The 13,887-nt window shown below is 44.8% G+C and overlaps 1 pseudogene; it reads right to left on the bottom strand.

Moving 5' to 3' along the window:
* Nucleotides 1-1,400: 1,400 nt before the first annotated feature.
* LOC133050346 (liver carboxylesterase-like) overlaps nucleotides 1,401-13,887 on the bottom strand; it is a 31,821-nt pseudogene continuing 19,334 nt past the window's right edge.

The following is a 13,887-nucleotide window of genomic DNA, read 5'->3' as shown; positions in this document are numbered from 1 at the left end:
ATGGCATCACCGATTCGATGGGCATGAGTCTGAGTCAACTCCGGGAGTTGGTGATGGACAGGGAGGCCTGGCGTGCTGCGATTCATGGGGTGGCAAAGAGTCGGACACGACTGAGCAACTGAACAGAACTGAACTGAAGTGTGTGCTAAGTGAACGCAATCGATTCCAGGTGTTCCGCCCCCTGGTGTTTGCTGGAGGGAATTGCTACTTGATGTCCAATCCAAGAGAAAGGGATTCTGCAGCAATTGAGTGGTCAAGAACTTGCCTGCCAATGCAGGAGACATGTATTCCATCCCTGGGTTGGGAAGCTCCCCTGGAGAATGAAATGGTAACCCACTCCAGTATTCTTGCCTGGAGAATCCCATGGACAGAAAAGCCTGGCTGGTTACAGTCCATGGAGTCAAAAAGAGTCAGGCATGACTTACAGACATAAGAATAACAACTACTACCTGTTACCAGCATTTCTCATGGGTCCCTGATAGGATCCAGGGAGAAGGACCTGCGATGAGTGTAGACTCCCCTAGGGGTCCATGCTCCTGAGGACTGTATACTTCCGTACTCGCCCACCGTCGGCCTTTTGCAGTTGATTCACATTTTAGACTCATTCTACTCACACATGCAGTGACTCCATCTTCCACCTGCTGGCCGTCAGCCAGCGTTTGCATTCCATCTCTCCTCCATAGTGCCTGTGTTCCCTGAGACTTCAGGGTAATTGTTTGCCTAGCAGCCGCTCTGAAACAGTCAGAAAAGGTCATGACTTTAAGGATAATATAATTTTTTTGTGTTAAGGTGGAAATGGCATTACTTTGAGATTTCTACAACCCAGGAGAAGCCATAAAATCACCCAGCCATTCTGAAAGAGACAGTTTTCAGGTAACACTTCAGGGACTCACTCCAAGGTGGTCACTGCTTGGCCCTGATGTGGTCCAGGCCACAGAAAGGGTTCAGATGAGTTGTTGGAAGAGATGGCCCCAGGGAGGGGCCTGGAGGGACAATCCGTAAGTTGAAGGGAGAAGTGCAGATTGCGGGAGGGCCAGGAAGGGCCAGGCAGCCATGCCTCAGTCTCACCATATGCAGTCCCCTCTTTCCCACTCCAGGGACATCCTCAGTCTGTGTTGCCTCTATCTCTACAGGCAGCTCCACATGGACAAGGGGGACATGGCACTCTGGTCCCCCACATCCTCTCATTGGAGCTGTGCATGGCCCAGAGGCATGGATCTGATGCAGCATCAGCCTCAGCACCTCCCATGGCCCAGCCTGCTCCACTCTGCCCGCCCAGAGATCGAGCCAGAACGGCCAGAGAACCTTCCTGCCAAGGGTACCCACTGTCTTCATCCTGCTCTCACTAAGGAGGATGGCTTTATTCCAGAGCAAGACAAAGACATTGACTTGGTCTGCAAAGGAACATTTATTTCCAAACTGAGGCCACAGAAACAGAAACTCCCCCTTCCCCCTTCAGACTACATAATAAGATGCCTCTTTGACACATAGACATTTCTAGAGAAAGCCTTGTTTGGGGTCCAGTTGAGGGTCCTGTTCACAGCTCAGCATGTTTTAACTGTGGTGCCTTCTTTATGGCCTTTCAGACAGAAGCTCGTTCCAGAAAGCCACCTCCTCGTCTTTCAGCTTCTTGGATACCTGAGTGTTGACGCCAATCTGAAGGTACCCTTCGTTATGATCATATACTGGCCAATGGGGAAGCCCCTCCCCATTGGGGTTCCTGAAACAGAATCAAATAGAAATTCGCCTAAGTGACAGGGTGGTCCCAACCACCCTCTGAGATGGTCGGCGATCCCGTGGCTTCATTTCTGCCAAAGGCTCATATGCCTCCAGAGCCAGGAGACTGACCATGTCTTGGGCAGCCAGTCCATCACAGGGAGCTCTCATGTCAGAGGTCACATGGTGGGGTGTTTGACCATCACATGTTGGAAGCTCCCCCAACCCTGCCCCCTGTCCCTTCCAAACCCCACTCTGTCTCTGCGAGCCGCTCACCCATTCCGAGCAAAGTTGGCCCAGAATTTCATCACCATCTTGCTGAGATTGATCTCCTCTTCTGATGCACCATCTGTGAGGAGGAGACAAAGCCATTGCTACTCCAAGTGTGGTTTGTGGGCAACAGCAGCCCTTGAGAACTTGTTAGAAATTCAGAAATGGGGCCCTTACTCCGGGCCTACCAAGTCAAATCCTGCATTGTAAAAAGATCTTGGGTTATTCAAGCACACTTTAAGCTTGACTGTCACCACTGACAGTGGACTCATCGCAAGTCACTCAGTCGTTCGGATTCTTTGTGACCCCCATGGACTGTACCCCGCCAGGCTCCTCTGTCCATGGCATTTTCCAGGCAAGAATACTGGTGGGGGTTGCCGTTCCCTTCTCCAGGGGATCTTCCCAACCCTGGGATCGAACCCCGGTCTTCCACATTGCAGGTGGATTCTCTACCATCTGAGCCGCCAGGGCTCAGTGAGGGTTGGAATCAATCCATAAGCTGTTGCCTTGTCTTCTGTGCCCACCCGACTGCCCTTCCCCTTCAGCGTTTCAGCGACACATCCCAGGGCTGTTGCTAGACTAACCCCACCTCCCAGGATGCTCTCCTTTAGGTCTTTTCTCAGTTTCCTTCACCCACACACATTTTCACAGAATCTGAAAAAGAACCAAGCTGCAAGATCCCCAAATAGTCATCCATCAGGAAGTGTCCAGAGGCACAGCCCTGGGGTGTGTAACACCCACGTTGTCTATAACTGCTGATGGTGAAGACATTAAAGACTTTCAGGACATCTGTGAGAGGTATTCTTTAAAATACTATAATTTAAATATACTTAATTTTAAAAGATATGAGCTTTAGATGCATGGTTAGATATACAGCCACATTAGTCCTGGTTCAAGGTTAACAGTGGTTCTAACCTTACTCTTACTCCCAGTCTCATATGCTCTTACGAGTGCAGAGTGAGCGGTGGCCTTCTAGCCCTGAGTAGGGCCCTGCCGGTGACCCACCTCCCTTCTTGCTGATGCCCAGGTCTAGATTCTTAGAGTGACCATGGGTGAGGGCACAAGGATATGCATTCTTCACCATGTACATTAGGGCAAAAAAAAGGTTGGGACCCTTTATCCTTCAATGTTGTTTTGGTGAAAGTAAGACCTGCAGAGAAGGAGGAACTGTCACCAAGGTCACCAAATCAAAACTTGAACCCCGATCTTCTAACTCCAAGCTTATAGTCATCAAAGGGCCATCACCTTTCAGAAATGGAGCCCCAAAGACAGAGAAGACCTCATCCCCGTGGTCTCCTATCACCGTCTCTGGTTTCAGCTCTGATGAGAAGCTTGGGCGATAACGAAACTCATACATGTAGGTTGGGGCTCCGGCATCTGTAAGACATGGATTCATACACAGTTCGTTTCAGCAGACGCACACCTGCATGGTATCAGGGTCTCGAGAGGGCGTGAGGAATCAGGAAATTGGTGGCACACCTGGTCCTGAGTGACAACAACAATATTATTAGCAGCTGCCCACCGTGAGAACCAACTGTATGCCAGACGCTGTGTGTCCTTGCAGGGAGCCCCTGGTTATTAGCACAGTAGAGAAAGAATTTGGGAAAATTCTATGACTTAAGGGTGTGTTAGTGGTGGAGGCAGAACTGGATTGAGCCAGGTGTTTATTGAATGAATGAATAAATGTTGAAACTCTGAGGAAATTAATTCAATATAACTATCATTATAGAGGGACTGGGTCAATACATATAAATGTCTTTGCCTACCAATACATTCACATACCAGAACGTCTAGATACATACTGCTTATGTACACAGATATACTAATACATTTCACTGATATGTGTGTGCTAAGACTTTTCAGTCTTGTCTGACTCTTTGCCACCGTACGGACTATAGCCCGCCAGGCTTCTCTGTCCATGGGATTCTCTAGGCAATAATACTGGAGTGGGTTGCCATGCCCTTCTCCAGGGGATGTTCCCGATCCAGGGATCAAACCAGCATCTCTCATGTCTCTTGATTCTTTAGCATTAGTGCCAGCTGGGAAGCCCACATTTCATTGAGAGCAGGATGCTTTTCATTCCTGTGGAGAATCCCTGCAGCACAACAGGTGCCTTCGAGTCTGCCTATTTTTGAGCATTCCCAGTGTTTTTCTCACCTACTAAAAGTGAAGCAGATCCAAGGAAATTCAAGTTGCTGGCCTGAAAGTGCAGATATTGAAACACAAACCTATGCAGAAAGAGGATAATTTACTCCCCGTGTCTCAGGAAACCGCAATCCAGCATTTCCTTTTTGTCTGTCCTCTCACGTGTCTCGCTTCCTGCGTCGCCCGGGGAGTGTTCAGCAGTGGCAGAAGGGAGAAGGGGCTGAGGAAATGGACAGGCCCTCTCTCCTGGCCTCTCTCTTCCCCTCCCCACTCCCCTCTCTCCACCCCCCCTTGAAGCCCCAAGAAGATGTTACTTTTCCTGCTGATGCTCAGCAGAGATGCCCATCTTTCTCCTTCAGGGCTTTCTCGTGGGCCACCCACCTGGGGACCTCTGTGCTTTGCATTGATCGTTATGCCACAGCCAGTGACTCTGAAGGGGAAGGGTCAGGCCTCAAGGCAGACTGGTGGGGAGATATCACAACTTCTCCCCACTTTGTGACACTATCACGTTTTGAAAATACAGATAAAGGAAAATGAACACAATGCTCACTTATAATCACACCACTCAGAGAAACCTCTGCTAATACTTTAGTACTTATGTATAAAAAATAAGGGTATTATTGGATATGTAGTTTTGTAATGACTATAATAATTTCTTTATATTATTAAACATTTGTCCACTCCATGGTGTAAGAATATTCACCACCCTGACAGGAGGATGGAGAATAATTTAGTTGCCTCCCTTTTCTACCCCATCATGTCATTCTTGGTTTAGCAAGGGGTGATGTTTGGAAGAAACAATCCTTCCACGGCTCCATAGTCCACGTGCTAAACAGGTGCTGCAGGGTCGAGCAGAGATTTTTGTGACGAGGGTGTCTACTCTTGCCTCTGCCACTCACAAGTGTTAGAACTCAGGGGGCTTCCCTGGAGGCCAAGTGGTTAAGACTCTGCACTTCAACTGCAGGGGGCGCAGGTTCAATCCCTGCTCAGGGAACCAGGATCCAGTATGCTGCATATTGTGGGCAAAAAAGAGAAAGAAACTCAGGACCCAACCATACAAGAAAGACATAGTGTGCGTGACAGAACTCAGTTATGATCATCTTCTTTCCCTTCCTCTTATTGTTTTGTTTTTTTTAACTGTTTCACCTTAAACTATTGAGATTTATTTTTAAAAAAATTCCCACAATCACAACATAATCTTCACAGAAACGTAGGACAGAGATTTCAATAATAACACTTAGGAGCTACAAGAGAGGTAGAAGGTGGGAGAAAGCTAGTAATAAAATATACGTAAACTAAAACAAAGTGATGTTCTCCTTTTTTTTTGGCGAGGAAGGACTTATATAAAGTTGACAGCAAATAACCAATAAATCATAGAAGAAATAAAAAAAGAAATCAAAATATGCATACAAACAAATGAAAATGAAAACACAACAACCCAAAACCTATGGGACACTGTAAAAGCAGTGCTAAGGGGAAGGTTCATAGCATTACAGGTTTACCTCAAGAAACAAGAAAAAAGTCAAATAAATAACCTAGCTCTACACCTAGAGCAACTAGTGAAGGAAGAAATGAAGAACCCCAGGGTTAGTAGAAGGAAAGAAATCTTAAAAATTAGGGCAGAAATAAATGCAGAAGAAACTAAAGAGACCATAGCAAAAATCAACAAAGCTAAAAGCTGTTTTTTGAAAAGATAAACAAAATTGACAAACCATTAGCCAGACTCATCAAGAAACAAAGGGAGAAGAACCAAATCAACAAAATTAGAAATGAAAATGGAGAGATCACAACAGACAACACTGAAATACAAAGATCATAAGAGATTACTACCAGCAGCTCTATGGCAATAAAATGGACAACTTGGAAGAAATGGACAAATTCCTAGAAAAGTATAACTTTCCCAAACTGAACCAGAAAGAAATAGAAGATCTTAACAGACCCATCACAAGCACAGAAATCGAAACTGTAATCAGAAATCTTCCAGCAAACAAAAGCCCAGGACCAGACGGCTTCACAGCTGAATTCTACCAAAAACTTAGAGACGAGCTAAGACCTATCTTACTCAAACTCTTCCAGAAAATTGCAGAAGAAGGTAAACTTCCAAACTCATTCTATGAGGCCACCATCACCCTAATTCCAAAACCAGACAAAGAAGACACACAAAAAAGAAAACTACAGGCCAATAACACTGATGAACATAGATGCAAAAATCCTTAACAAAATTCTGGCAAACAGAATCCAACAACATATTAAAAAGATCACACATCATGACCAAGTGGGCTTTATTCCAGGAATGCAAGGATTCTTTAATATCTGCAAATCAATCATTGTAATACACCACATTAACAAACTGAAAGATAAAAAACCATATGATTATCTCAATAGATGCAGAAAAAGCCTTTGACAAAATTCAACATCCATTTATGATAAAAACTCTCCAGAAAGCAGGAATAGAGGGAACATACCTCAACATAATAAAAGCTATATATGACAAACCCACAGCAAACTTTAAACTCAATGGTGAAAAATTGAAAGCATTTCCCCTGAAATCAGGAACAAGACAAGGGTGCCCACTCTCACCACTACTATTCAACATAGTTTTGGAAGTTTTGGCCACAGCAATCAGAGCAGAAAAAGAAATAAAAGGAATCCAGATAGGAAAAGAAGAAGTGAGACTCTCACTGTTTGCAGATGACATGATCCTCTACATAGAAAACCCTAAAGACTCTACCAGAAAATTATTAGAGCTAATCAATGAATATAGTAAAGTTGCAGGATATAAAATGAACACACAGAAATCCCTTGCATTCCTATGCACTAACAATGAGAAAACAGAAAGAGAAATTAAGGAAAGAATACATCCACCATTGCACCAAAAAGAATAAAATACTTAGGAGTATATCTACCTAAAGAAACAAAAGACCTATATAGAAAACTATAAAACACTGATGAAAGAAATCAAAGAGGACACAAATAGATGGAGAAATATACCGTGTTCATGGATTGGAAGAATCAATACTGTGAAAATGACTATACTACCCAAAGCAATCTATAGATTCAATGCTATCCCTATCAAGCTACCAATGGTATTCTTCACAGAACTAGAACAAATAATTTCACAATTTGTATGGAAATACAAAAAACCTCGAATAGCCAAAGCAATCTTGAGAAAGAAGAATGGAACTGGAGGAATCAACCTGCCTGACTTCAGGCTCTACTACAAAGCCACAGTCACCAAGACAGTATGGTACTGGCACAAAGACAGAAATATAGATCAATGGAACAGAATAGAAAGCCCAGAGATAAATCCACGTACCTATGGACACCTTATCTTCAACAAAGGAGGCAAGAATATACAATGGAAAAAAGACAACCTCTTTAACAAGTGGTGCTGGGAAAACTAGTCAACCACTTGTAAAAGAATGAAACTAGAACACTTTCTAACACCATACACAAAAATAAACTCAAAATGGATTAAAGATGTAAATGTAAGACCAGAAACTATAAAACTCCTAGAGGAGAACACAGGCAAAACACTCTCCGACATAAATCACAGCAGGATCCTCTATGACCCACCTCCCAGAATGTTGGAAATCAAAGCAAAAATAAACAAATGGAACCTAATGAAACTTAAAAGCTTTTGCACAACAAAGGAAACTACAAGCAAGGTGAAAAGACAGCCTTCAGAATGGGAGAAAATAATAGCAAATGAAGCAACAGACAAAGGATTAATCTCAAAAATACACAAGCAACTCCTGCAGCTCAATTCCAGAAAAATAAATGACCCAATCAAAAAATGGGCCAAAGATCTAAACAGACATTTCTCCAAAGAAGACATACAGATGGCTAACAAACACATGAAAAGATGCTCAACATCACTCATTATCAGAGAAATGCAAATCAAAACCTCAATGAGGTACCATTACATGCCAGACAGAATGGCTGCTATCCAAAAGTCTACAAGCAATACATGCTGGACAGGGTGTGGAGAAAAGGGAACCCTCTTACACTGTTGGTGGGAATGCAAACTAGTACAGCCACTATGGAGAACAGTGTGGAGATTCCTTAATAAACTCGATATAGAACTGCCATATGACCCAGCAATCCCACTCCTGGGCATACACACCAAGGAAACCAGATCTGGAAGAGACACGTGTACCCCAATGTTCATCGCAGCACTGTTTATAATTGCCAGGACATGGAAGCAACTTAGATGCCCATCAGCAGATGAATGGATAAGAAAGTTGTGGTACATATACATTATGGAATATTACTCAGCCATTAAAAAGAATTCATTTGAATCAGTTCTAATGAGATGGATGAAACTGGAGCCCATTATACAGAGTGAAGTAAGCCAGAAAGATAAAGACCAAAACAGTATACTAATGCATATATATGGAATTTAGAAAGATGGTAACGATAACCCTATATGCAAAACAGAAAAAGAGACATAGATGTACAGAACAGACTTTTAGACTCTGTGGGAGAAGGTGAGGGTGGGATGTTCAGAGAGAACAGCATTGAAAGAAGTATGCTATCAAGGGTGAAACAGATCACCAGCCAAGGTTGGATGCATGAGACGGGTGCTCAGAGCTGGTGCACTGGGAAGACCCAGAGGGATGTGATGGAGAGGGAGGCAGGAGGGGGGATCGGGATGGGGAACACATGTAAATCCATGCCTGGTTCATGTCAATGTATGGCAAAAACCACTACAATATTGTAAAATAATTAGCCTCCAATGAATAAAAATAAATGAGAAAAAAAAAAAAAAAACAAATTAGAGCAAGCAAAAAAATAAAAAATAAAATTGGCAGCATTATTTTTATCCTTTTCATCTGACTATCCCAAGTGAGATCATTAAGAAATTTGCACTCTCACACACTGGAAAGCAATTTCACAAAATGTATCAAGAACATTAAAACGCTCCAACAGCTCAGCTTAATAGTTTCACTTCTTAATGCAACCCCAGGAAAATGATTTGAGACTTGGCTAAAGATATATGCACATGAGGCTGAGTATGATGCTGTGTCTAGCATCAAAATGAGCAACCTGGCTAAATATCCACTGGGACAGGGACACTAAAGGAAATTTAATCCATCGTGCCATGAAATAATTGAGATTTTTCATGAAACAGCACTGACAATGAGGAAATGACTGCAATACAGTGTTCTGTGGACAACATAATAATTAATTTTAACATTATAACTAAGACATGGAAAGATTAATAAAAGAAAATATGTCAAAACTTTATAGCTCATACTTTAGGTGAAGGAATTATGAGTGATATATAGTTGCTCCTGTATATGTTCCCCTACTTTCAAAACTGTTTCAATGGTAAGATTAACTTCAGATTCAGAAAATGCTTTTTTTTATAGAGTAACATGTTTTTTAATCAAAAAGAGATTGAGAGAACTACAACAATGAAAACATAACATTGATAAACTCCAAGAAGTGCTGGCAATAAGACCCTGAATTCAAAGTCGTGATGTGTCATGTACATATATGACTGAGTCTCTCTGCTGTCCATCTGAAATGATCACAGGATGGGTAACGGGGTACACTCCAATATAAAATAAAAAGTGTAAAAAACAGGAAAAAACACAAAGTCGTGAGAAGTCAGATAAAAGAAAACGCAAGCCTAGCATGGCTGGGGGTGGCAGGGATGCAGAGGGCGATCCTACAAATCAGACACACAGCAAGAGGCAAGACCAAGTACACGGACAATTTGACTCCGGGCAGCCCGAAAGGAGGAAGTGGTAGCTAGCACCTCCAAATTACTGAATGCTTGGGGACAGAATATGTCAGCTGTAGCTACACTTTAGTTGCTTATAAAGTCTCCAATTTAAAACCCTCCTAGCACGGTTAGGCAGAGAGGTCTGGATCAAAGCACCATCTCCTGGCTTGCAGACTAGGTGAATGAGGGAGGGCTCCAGGAAAGGAAGGGCCCTGAGAGGAACTCAGAAGGCACCCAAAAGGAACACCTCTTCTCCAGGTGGGCTCATCCATCCCTGACCTCACACCCCACACACGGCCTCGGATCAACATTGGACGGTCCTGTGGTAGATACAGCACCACTGGGATAAACGTAAGTTGGCCACAGACATTAACATTTACCAGACCACCTGTTCCTACTCTTCCAGTGCTCAGTCCTTTGCACTTTCTTGGTCCCAGAAAACACTCCTTTTTTTTTGGCTGCATGGCATAGCATGCAGGCTGTTAGTTCCCTGATCAAGGCTCGAACCTCTGCCCTCTGCCTTGGAGGCACAGAGTCTGAAGCACAGGCCATCAGCGAAGTCCCCCGGACAACACTACTGATCCTACGCTTGGCCTCATGCTATTCCCAGCTCCCCTGGCTAACAAACTAGATTGCAGCTAGCTCTGACCCTGGAGACTTCTAAGACAAAACCTCCAATATGCACCCTGTGGCCGCACAGACTACTGTAATTCAGGTGAGGGGCCCCTGGTGCTGTCGGTGCTTCCCCACGTTCTCTGCTTCCCGGCACACTGGCCTGAGTTCTACCTCCCATAGCTGCAGCTCTTTGCCGGAGGTCTTTGGTAGCCAGAGCTCCGTCTTCTGCTGGTTTCCCCGAGCTCCCCAGCGCCAGGTGTCCGTGGTGGACACTCGCCTGACAGCACCGTGCAGACTGACTTCCTTCTCCATTCGTGTCCCTTCCCCACTCCTCTACCAGTGTTATCTGGGATCACCCCCAAATACACTACCTGCATTTGGATCCTTTTCTCAGAGCCTGCTTCTGGTGGAAACCAAAGCAGGACAGGGCCCCAGATGCGATCAGTTTTGGATGGATGGCCCTCCGCAGTTTCCACCTATCTGTTTGTGCCGAGGTCTGGGCAGGAGTCAGTGATGGTGGCGTGGCGGTGACCCCCGCCTGTTCATTGTGCGGACTCACCTCTGTGGCGACGGGCCACGTTCACAGATGGGACACCAAACACTCTATCTGCTATCAAGTCCAGGAACAGGTCTTTCTTTTTGACAGGGTCATCTGTCCCTCCTAAATACTTGTCAGTGGCCACTGGAGCCAGTTCCTCAGGAATGCTCTGAAATAGATCAAGTGAAAGTGACCACTGTTAAAATTAAATACAAAATGGAGACCAGACTTACGAATTATCTGTGCAGACAAAACCATTTAAGTCATGGAAACAAAACGGTAGCTTTTCATGCACATAAGCAAAATCTAATGTAGGTTATTTTTTGTAAAGCCCTCTGACAATCACAAAATAAACTTAAGTCATCTCACTAAAATGGCATGAGATAACCACTTTTAATCAGTCCTTTGCCACCTGAAAAACTCTATTGCAATAAACAATCACTGAAAAGGTGAGCAGCTTCCTCACTTTCACTTTAGAAGCCATGCTGCATCTTCACACCCCTGAGTTCCTGTGATTCCTGGCCTCTTACCAGGATGGGGTAGGACTGCCACACGAGTGATGTGGCCGTCTTCTGGTCCAGCCTGTCTTCAGAGAGTGGATATCTCATGAACTGTTAAAACAAAGGTTAAGCAATCGTGAAAGCAGCAGGTAATGGCAGGAAACTCCAAAGTGACCAAGAGAGCAAACTAATGTGGGCTGAGGTCACTTTGTCATGTCTTGATGGGCTTGGGTCTTTCATGAGTTGGGTAAAATCAATGAATCAAATGGACTTTCACATCCGGAGATCAACGAGAATAATGGAATTGTTAACAGAAGCTGTCCCAGTCTTTGTGTGTGTGGACACACACACGTGTGCATGCTCAGTCTCTAAATCATGTCTGACTCTTCATGACCCCATGGACCTTCCAGGCTCCTCTGTCCATGTGATTTTCCAGAATACTGGAGTGGGTAGCCATTTCCTACTCCAGGGGCATCTTTCTGACCCAGGGATCGAACACACATCTCATGCTTAGCAGACAGATTCTTTACCACTGAGACACCAGGGAAGCATATATATATATATACATACATATATATACGTACATATATACAAATACACACACACAGACACACACACACATTTAGGCTTAGAGTCCCCACAGTCGTCATCAAGACAGAAAGGGAAGGTTTCAGCCAGCCTAGTGTTGAAGTCGAACGCTCTGGGGCAGAGGACACAGCCCCATAAATACCCTGCCGTGTCAGATAACGAAGAAAGCCCCAAATCCTGCCATTATGACTTTGGTCCTTTGGTAAAACCTCTGAAAACAGGCTGGAGAACCACAGAACTCTGCACATAACAACTTCATCAAAACTCTGTCCTAAGAGACTTGACCAGACTCCAGGACAGCTGCAGAATGCTCAAGGCCATGTCCCCAGGATGATCGCAGGCCCCCTTAAAGAGCTCTGGGCTGCCAGGAGACTTTACTGCTTGTTTCAGCCAAACCTGGTAATGGGCAGGTAGGTCCATGAAACCCCTCTTAGAGCAGTTACTTTGAAACCTTGCAATTATAAATCTTTTCTTTACCCCTTTAGATGTAACTCTTCTACCCCAAACTGTTTCCTCAAGGATCTGAGAGCCATCTCTATGAACAACAAACATTCAGGGGATAATTCTTGGTCTCTCCTCTAGTCTCTGTGAGATGACAAAGCCTAACTTCAGTGGGGGCTTTGATTTTACTGATACCACTGCCTCCTGTCATAAAGACAGAAGTTTGTTTCTTCTCCAGATAAATACCAGCTAACAAACCCAGGCATTCATTTCAGGGTCTGGGCTCAGTTCATGATGGATCTTTTGTCGAGAGCAGGGGTGTAACTGAATCAAATCTGTTAGCATGTCACCTAGTGTCTGGCTTTGTTTATCTTTGGCAGAAGGGAAAGTACTTCCTAACTCTTGAAGTCAATTCTAACCCAGGACGACGCGGGCTCCTTTGACTCTTCCTGGTGAGATGCCTGAGAGCATGGGTGCAGGAGTGGGGCAGACTTGTGGAGAAAGCATGAAAGCACCAAGCCCGAGGGGAGAGGCTGCAGGTCCCAGACCTCACTCTCCAGAACCCCCGAGCCCCTTGCCCGTTCCAAGCCTGGGGTTTTTCATCTGCCCAATGATGATCTCTACCAGCCCTCCTGGAACCAACATTTCAGGATTCATGGAAGGGAGGACAATCAGAGAGTGTGTGGGGATGTGGGTCCCCAGGGCTACATCTCCCAGATGACAGTGTGGACCATCAGAGATGGTTTCCATGGAAATGTCAACTTTTGTATGAAGGGGGCAGCTGCCCTGGTCCCAGAGAGGGGTCTGCAGAAGGAAGGGTCCTACGACCAGAGATATGAGGGGTGATGTGACCACAGATGGGAGGGTGATGTGACGGGCACGGGAGATAAGTCTATGAGGCCTGCACTTTCTCACCAATGGCAGAATCCAGCCAAAATCTTGCTTGTTGATTCCAACGATGTAGGGAACGGTGTTGAAGTTCTTTTCAGCCAGCATCTCTTCTGGCATCTTTGGCAGCAGCACTCCGTCAACCACGGTGGGCAGGAAAGGATAGTTCTGGGGAACAGGGCAGGGCATTGTCTGTGCTTCCCCTGCCAGGTCACACCCGCATCCCCGTCTCCACTTGCCGGGGCTGACAGCCAGCATGTGCTCATGGCTGGTGGTCACACGCTCAGGCCTAAGTCTGTGGACCCCAGAGGGCAGAACTCTGACCAGGAGAAGGCAGTAGTCAGGTGCTGGGGGCAAATCTTCACTCAAATTTGTATAAAAATATATAATACAAAGTGTATTTAATTTGAAAAGCATACATCAAGGTATCTCTAAGCATCTCTCCATCTACA

Source organism: Dama dama, chromosome 4, assembly GCF_033118175.1.
Source record: "Dama dama isolate Ldn47 chromosome 4, ASM3311817v1, whole genome shotgun sequence".
Classification (NCBI taxonomy): Eukaryota; Metazoa; Chordata; class Mammalia; order Artiodactyla; family Cervidae; genus Dama; species Dama dama.
The sequence above is the reverse complement of the archived record's forward strand: the minus strand, read 5'-3'. Positions and strand labels throughout refer to the sequence as shown.